Source organism: Culex pipiens, chromosome 1 (assembly GCF_016801865.2).
Source record: "Culex pipiens pallens isolate TS chromosome 1, TS_CPP_V2, whole genome shotgun sequence".
NCBI lineage: Eukaryota > Metazoa > Arthropoda > Insecta > Diptera > Culicidae > Culex > Culex pipiens.
The window spans coordinates 102454740-102462884 of record NC_068937.1 but is presented as its reverse complement, the minus strand read 5'-3'; the positions used below and the strand labels follow the sequence as shown (position 1 = coordinate 102462884).

Genomic DNA, 8145 nt, shown 5'->3' with positions numbered 1-8145 from the left:
ACGAAGGTAAATTCAAATTTGTCACACTTTCCCAACATTAGCAGGCCTATTGGAAAGAGCCATCAGGTGTTGATGCGGCGAGACATTACTGAAGTCGCTCCGGCAGCATCTTCCCTCCTGGGAAGAGCGGCAACTCAGAGGCTGTAAACAAATCCAAGCCAGACTTTGAGATGGAACAAGCGGAACGTTATGGAAATGAGCGTTGAGAAATGGCAGTAAAAAATCATAAAACTGTCGCATCGTCAATCGCTGCTGGCAGGAGTGAAACTTTCTGTTCGGCGCGAAACATCCAATTCGTCACGTGATGCTGCTATTGACTTTCTGGTCATTTGAACCGATCATAAACAAGATCTTTGTTGCCGTTTGCTGAAGATGGGACTGTTTCTTGTTTCTTGAATGTTTTATCAAGATTTGCTGTTTTTTTTTATTTTTACATTTACTACAACACAACTTACAAAAAAATAATACAGTAAATTAGAGTTCAATTTTTTCACATTGTACAAAGCAAAGTGACAACGATAAAAAAGGCAATCAATAAACAATTTAAGTTCGTCAAAAATAAAAACGGAAGAAAACGGAATGGAACTTGGCTTGCCAGCAATTTATGGCATTAATTACAACTTTAGTACAATCATAAAACAGAACCAACAAAGAAATCAAAAACAGAAAACGGTTCAATTTTCGATTAAACCTCACAATGAACTCAAACTTAACACACAGCGCTGCAGCGCGTCGGTGGTGTAACGGTCAGCATAGTTGCCTTCCAAGCAGTTGATCCGGGTTCGATTCCCGGCCGACGCAGAATGTTTTTAATCTATTTTTGGTATTATTATTAATCTACAGGTGTCTTTCCCTTAGCAATGAATGACAAAGCGATAGTCATCACTCACAACAGCCGTGATCGTCTAGTGGTTAGGACCCTACGTTGTGGCCGTAGTAACCCAGGTTCAAATCCTGGTCACGGCATTGCGTTGTTTTTTGTTGTTGTTGATACAGTAATGCCCCGGTTTTGCACGCCTCGGTGTTGCACTGCCCCGGTTTTGATTCATTCAGCTGCCTCGGTTAAGCACGGCCCAGTGCTTAACTGAAGCACAGAGCTTATGGGATTTTGGCTATATGCGAGACATTGGCTATAACTGTATGCAAAATCATGCTAACATAAAAAATATAGTTCTTTGAAATCGGGATGATGTCAGCTATCCATTGCACTTAAAATTACACAAAAAAAAAATCACAAAACTAAGTATGTTTCCTGTATTTTTAAAATTAAATGTTTCTCGAAAAAGTACTCAAAATTATTGTTATTACTATATGGGTATTAAATGATCGGAATTTTTTTCATACATTTCGAATTTAATGATATAAATTTTAACAAAACAACGTATTTTTGAATAAATACTCAAAATTTCCGTTTTTTCAAAATGGGTATCAAACGATCGGGATTTTTTCATAAATTTTCGAAAAATAATACAGATATTTTTTAAATACTCAAAATATCACAAAATAACGTATTTTCGAATAAAAAAAAACTCAAGAGTTCAATTTTTCACATTATGGATATCAAATGATCGGGATTTTTTCATACATTTCCAATGTAATAACGACAAAATTGAAAATACTCAAAATTTTCACAAAACTACGTATTTTCGAAAAAATACTCAAGGTTTCAGTTTTTTTTACAATATGGGTATAAAACGATCGGAATTTGTTCATACATTTCGAATGTAAAACCAACATTCACAAAACTGCTGAGTATTTTCGAAAAATACTCAAAATTTCTGTTTTTTACAATGTGGGTATCAAACGATCAGGATTTTCCATACATTTCAAAAATTATAACACAATTTTTTTAATTTGCTTAAAATTTCACAAAACTACGTATTTTAGAAAAAAATACTTTTTTTTAAACCAATGTTATTATATTCAAAATGTATGAAAAATTCCGTTCATTTGACACCCATATGGTAAACAACCGAAATTTTCAGTATTTTGTCAAAAATACGTAGTATTGTGAAAACTTTGAGTATTTTCAAAAAATTGTTTAACAATATTCACGATTTTTTCAAAAATACGTAGTTTTGTGTAAATTTTGAGATTTTTTTCAAAAAATTGTGCTATTGCTTTCGAAATGTATGAAAAAATTCCTATCGTTTGATACCCATATTATAAAAAAAAACTGAAATTTTGAGTATTTTATCAAAAAAACGTAGTTTTGTGAAAATTTTGTGTATTTTCAAAAAATGTTGTCATTACTTTCGAACTGTATGAAAAATCCCGAACATTTGATACCCATATTGTAAAACAGTGAAACTTACAGTATTTTTTGGAAATCTGTAGTTTTGTGAGAATTTTGAGTATTTTTTTAAAAATGTTGTCATTACATTCGAAATGTATGAAAAAAAAAACCCGAACATTTGATACACATATTGTAAAACAGTGAAACTTACAGTATTTTTCGAAAATACGTAGTTTTTGTGATAATTTTGAGTATTTTAAAAAAAAGTTGTTATTACATTCGAAATGTATGAAAAAAACCCGATCGTTCTTACCCATATAAAAAATAAATAAATTTTGAGTATTTTTTTTTCGAAAATACGTAGATTAGTGAAAATTTGAAGTATTTTCAAAAAATGTTGTTATTACAATCGAAATATATGAAAAAATCACGATCATGATGAAATATTGAGTATTTTTTTTCGAAAAAACGTAGTTTTGTGTAAATTTTGAGATTTTTTTCAAAAAATTGTGCTATAGCTTTCGAAATGTATGAAAAAATTCCTATCGTTTGATACCCATATTATAAAAAAAACTGAAATTTTGAGTATTTTTTCGAAAATACGTAGTTTTGTGAAAATTTTGTATATTTTCAAAAAATGCTGTCATTACTTTCGAAATGTATGAAAAATCCCGAACATTTGATACCCATATTGTAAAACAGTGAAACTTACAGTATTTTTTGGAAATCTGTAGTTTTGTGAGAATTTTGAGAATTTTTTTAAAAATGTTGTCATTACATTTGAAATGTATGAAAAAATCGCGAACATTTGATACACATATTTTAAAACAGTGAAACTTACAGTATTTTTCGAAAATACGTAGTTTTTGTGAAAATTTGAGTATTTTAAAAAAAAAGTTGTTATTACATTAGAAATGTATGAATGAAAACCCTATCGTTCTTACCCATGTTAAAAAAAAATTGAGTATTTTTTTTCGAAAATACGTAGATTAGTGAAAATTTGTAGTATTTTCAAAAAATGTTGCTATTACAATCGAAATATATGAAAAAATCACGATCATGATGAAATATTGAGTATTTTTTTCGAAAAAAAACGTAGTTTTGTGTACATTTTGAGATTTTTTTCAAAAAATTGTGCTATAGCTTTCGAAATGTATGAAAAAATTCCTATCGTTTGATACCCATATTATAAAAAAAAAACTGAAATTTTGAGTATTTTATCGAAAATACGTAGTTTTGTGAAAATTTTGTATATTTTCAAAAAATGTTGTCATTACTTTCGAACTGTATGAAAAATCCCGAACATTTGATACCCATGTTGTAAAACAGTGAAACTTACAGTATTTTTTGGAAATCTGTAGTTTTGTGAGAATTTTGAGTATTTTTTTAAAAATGGTGTCATTACATTCGAAATGTATGAAAAAATCCCGATCATTTGATACACATATTTTAAAACAGTGAAACTTACAGTATTTTTCGAAAATACGTAGTTTTTGAGAAAATTTGAGTATTTTTAACGGTGCACATCAACCAGAGCTTTTGCACCAAGATTTTTGTTACAGACATTTTAGTATCTTCAAAACTACGGGTACTGTCGAAATATTTTTATATTTATCCCCTAAAGTACTGTCCACCAAGTAATTTACAGCAAAGTTTCAGTAATTTTACAATCCCGTAGTTGCAGGATTGGGTCCGTAAGTTTGACAATTTTGGTATAAGAAGACAACAACTTCCTTCGTTGCTGTGCACCCTTAAAAAAAGTTGTTATTACATTCGAAATGTATGAAAAAACCCGATCGTTCTTATCCATATTGTAAAAAAAATAAATTTTGAGTATTTTTTTTTTTCGAAAATACGTAGATTTGTAAAAATTTGTAGTATTTTCAAAACATGTTATTATTATAATCGAAATATATGAAAAAATCACGATCATTTGATACCCATCTTGTGAAAAATTAAATATTGAGTATTTTTTCGAAAACACGTAGTTTTGTAAAAAATGAGTATTTTCAAAAATGTGTATTATAACTATAGAAATGTATGGAAAAATTTCGATCTTTTGATACCCAAATTGTAGAAAACTGAAATTTTTAGTGTTTTTTTTTTTGAAAATACGTAGCTTTGTGAAAATTTCATAGCACAGTGGGAAAAAAGGGCCTAAAAAATTACCACAACATGATTTCGCGCAAACCATCAATTGCTATACACCAAAAGCTTCGTTTTTGCACCAGGAACAATAATCCGATGAAAAATCGTACTGCACGGTCAGGTGGCCGGGGTACAGGCCACCGGAAGATCCGGATTTTTGGAAAAACTAACTTAATCCACCTATGTGGTTGATGCCTTCCTCACTTTTTACCAACAATGGGTAATATGAGTGGTTTGGACACGTATTTCAGCTATTTCTATTTAATCCAGAAAAATAAGAACACAGATATAACTTAAGTGGTTATAACTCAAGACAGGGTTGCCAGATCTTCAATGTTGTGAGCTCGTTGGAATGGGTTTTTAATTATCTATCCAACGATGGGTCGCATGATGGATCCGGACATCGTTTACATACATTTAAGTGAGATCCGGCATTAAAAAAGTACATAAATATCACTTAAGTGGTCATAACTCAAGACAGGGTTGCCAGATCTTCAATGTTGTGAGCTCGTTGGAATGGTTTTTTAATTATCTATCCAACGATGGGTCGCATGATGGATCCGGACATAGTTTACATACATTTGAGTGAGATCCGGCTTCAAAAAAGTACATAAATATCACTTAAGTGGTCATAACTCAAGACAGGGTTGCCAGATCTTCAATGTTGTGAGCTCGTTGGAATGGTTTTTTAATTATCTATCCAACGATGGGTCGCATGATGGATCCGGACATCGTTTACATACATTTAAGTGAGATCCGGCTTCAAAAAAGTACATAAATATCACTTAAGTGGTCATAACTCAAGACAAGGTTGCCAAATCATCAATGATGTGGACTCGTTGGAAAGGTCTCTTGATTACCTAACCAACGATGGGTCGCATGATGGATCCGGACATCGTTTACATACATTTGAGTGAGATCCGGCTTCAAAAAAGTACATAAATATCACTTAAGTGGTCATAACTCAAGACAGGGTTGCCAGATCTTCAATGTTGTGGACTCGTTGGAAAGGTCTCTCAATTACCTAACCAACGATGGGTCGCATGATGGATCCGGACATAGTTTACATACATTTAAGTGAGATCCGGCTTCAAAAAAGTACATAAATATCACTTAAGTGGTCATAACTCAAGACAGGGTTGGAAAGGTCTCTCAATTACCTAACCAACGATGGGTCGCATGATGGATCCAGACATCGTTTACATACATTTAAGCGAGATCCGGCTTCAAAAAAGTGCATAAATATCACTTAAGTGGTCATAACTCAAGACAAGGTTGCCAAATCTTCAATGTTGTGAGCTCGTTGGAAAGGTTTTTTAATTATCTAACCAACGATGGGTAGCATGATGGATCCGGACATCGTTTACATACATTTAAGTGAGACCCGGCATTAAAAAAGTACATAAATATCACTTAAGTGGTCATAACTCAAGACAGGGTTGCCAGATCTTCAAGGTTTTGGACTCATTGGAAAGGCCTTTCAATTACCTAACCAACGATGGGTCGCATGATGGATCCGGACATCGTTTACATACATTTGAGTGAGATCCGGCTTCAAAAAAGCTCAACCCGGCATTAAAAAAGTACATAAATATCACTTAAGTGGTCATAACTCAAGACAGGGTTGCCAGATCTTCAAGGTTTTGGACTCATTGGAAAGGCCTTTCAATTACCTAACCAACGATGGGTCGCATGATGGATCCGGACATCGTTTACATACATTTGAGTGAGATCCGGCTTCAAAAAAGTACATAAATATCACTTAAGTGGTCATAACTCAAGACAGGGTTGCCAGATCTTCAATGATGTGGACTCGTTGGAAAGGTCTTTTGATTACCTAATCAACGATGGGTCGCATGATGGATCCGGACATCGTTTACATACATTTGAGTGAGATCCGGCTTCAAAAAAGTACATAAATATCACTTAAGTGGTCATAACTCAAGACAGGGTTGCCAGATCTTCAATGATGTGGACTCGTTGGAAAAGTCTCTTGATTATCTAACCAACGATGGGTCGCATGATGGATCCGGACATCGTTTACATACATTTGAGTGAGATCCGGCTTCAAAAAAGTACATAAATATCACTTAAGTGGTCATAACTCAAGACAAGGTTGCCAAATCTTCAATGTTGTGAGCTCGTTGGAAAGGTTTTTTAATTATCTAACCAACGATGGGTAGCATGATGGATCCGGACATCGTTTACATACATTTAAGTGAGATCCGGCTTCAAAAAAGTACATAAATATCACTTAAGTGGTCATAACTCAAGACAGGGTTGCCAGATCTTCAATGTTTTGGACTCATTGGAAAGGCCTTTCAATTACCTAACCAACGATGGGTCGCATGATGGATCCGGACATCGTTTACATACATTTGAGTGAGATCCGGCTTCAAAAAAGTACATAAATATCACTTAAGTGGTCATAACTCAAGACAGGGTTGCCAGATCTTCAATGATGTGGACTCGTTGGAAAGGTCTCTTGATTACCTAACCAACGATGGGTTGCATGATGGATCCGGACATCGTTTACATACATTTGAGTGAGATCCGGCTTCAAAAAAGTACATAAATATCACTTTAGTGGTCATAACTCAAGACAGGGTTGCCAGATCTTCAATGATGTGGACTCGTTGGAAAGGTCTCTTGATTACCTAACCAACGATGGGTCGCATGATGGATCCGGACATCGTTTACATACATTTGAGTGAGATCCGGCTTCAAAAAAGTACATAAATATCACTTAAGTGGTCATAACTCAAGACAGGGTTGCCAGATCTTCAATGTTGTGGACTCGTTGGAAAGGTCTCTCAATTACCTAACCAACGATGGGTCGCATGATGGATCCGGACATAGTTTACATACATTTAAGTGAGATCCGGCTTCAAAAAAGTACATAAATATCACTTAAGTGGTCATAACTCGAGACAGGGTTGCCAGATCTTCAATGTCTTGGACTCATTGGAAAGGCCTTTCAATTACCTAACCAACGATGGGTCGGATGATGGATCCGGACATCGTTTACATGCATATAATTGAGATCCGGGTATTTGTGAAAACACATTTTTATACATAACTTTTGAACTACTTATCGAAACTTCAAACAATTCAATAGCGATGTATGGGACCCTAAACCAAGTCGAATGCAACTGGTTCGATCAAAATCGGTTCTGCCAGTGCTGAGAAAACTCAGTGAGAATTTTGGTCACATACATACATACACACACATACACACACACATACACTCACACATACACACACACATACACACACACATACATTTGTTCAGTTTTCGATTCTGAGTCGATATGTATACATGAAGGTGGGTCTAGGAGCTTTTAATAGAAAGTTCATTTTTAGAGCAGGATTATAGCCTTACCTCAGTGAGGAAGGCAAAAGTATCTGATTTATCCAATTGTGTACTGATACGCTTTCTTCTACCATGAATAGTAATGCAAAACAATCCTAGAACAATATTAAATACCATAGGACCCATCGGAACCGGTTCCACCGATATCCTGTTGGCCACATCCGGAACCGTATTGGGAAACAGCGTAAACCAGTCATGCGACGTATCAAACTTATTGATTTTGGATGGGGAAATGAGTTATATACACTCCTTTTTTAAAAACATGAAGTTTGATATGTCGCAAGAGTAGTTTCAGGAATTTGCCAAATATGATCTTCGGATGTGGCCACCGGAGAACCTGGGAACCGGTCAAGGAGGCAAAAATACTGCTTAAAAATACTCTCCATCC

General features: G+C 34.3%; 2 non-coding genes across 2 annotated transcripts; both read left to right on the top strand.

Annotated features, from left to right (window-relative positions):
- Positions 1–729: 729 nt before the first annotated feature.
- Trnag-ucc (transfer RNA glycine (anticodon UCC)) lies at positions 730–801 on the top strand. The gene has a single exon. It is a non-coding gene; the product is annotated as a tRNA-Gly (tRNA).
- A 93-nt stretch (positions 802–894) lies between these two features.
- Positions 895–966, top strand: Trnah-gug (transfer RNA histidin (anticodon GUG)). The gene has a single exon. It is a non-coding gene; the product is annotated as a tRNA-His (tRNA).
- Positions 967–8145: the final 7179 nt, after the last annotated feature.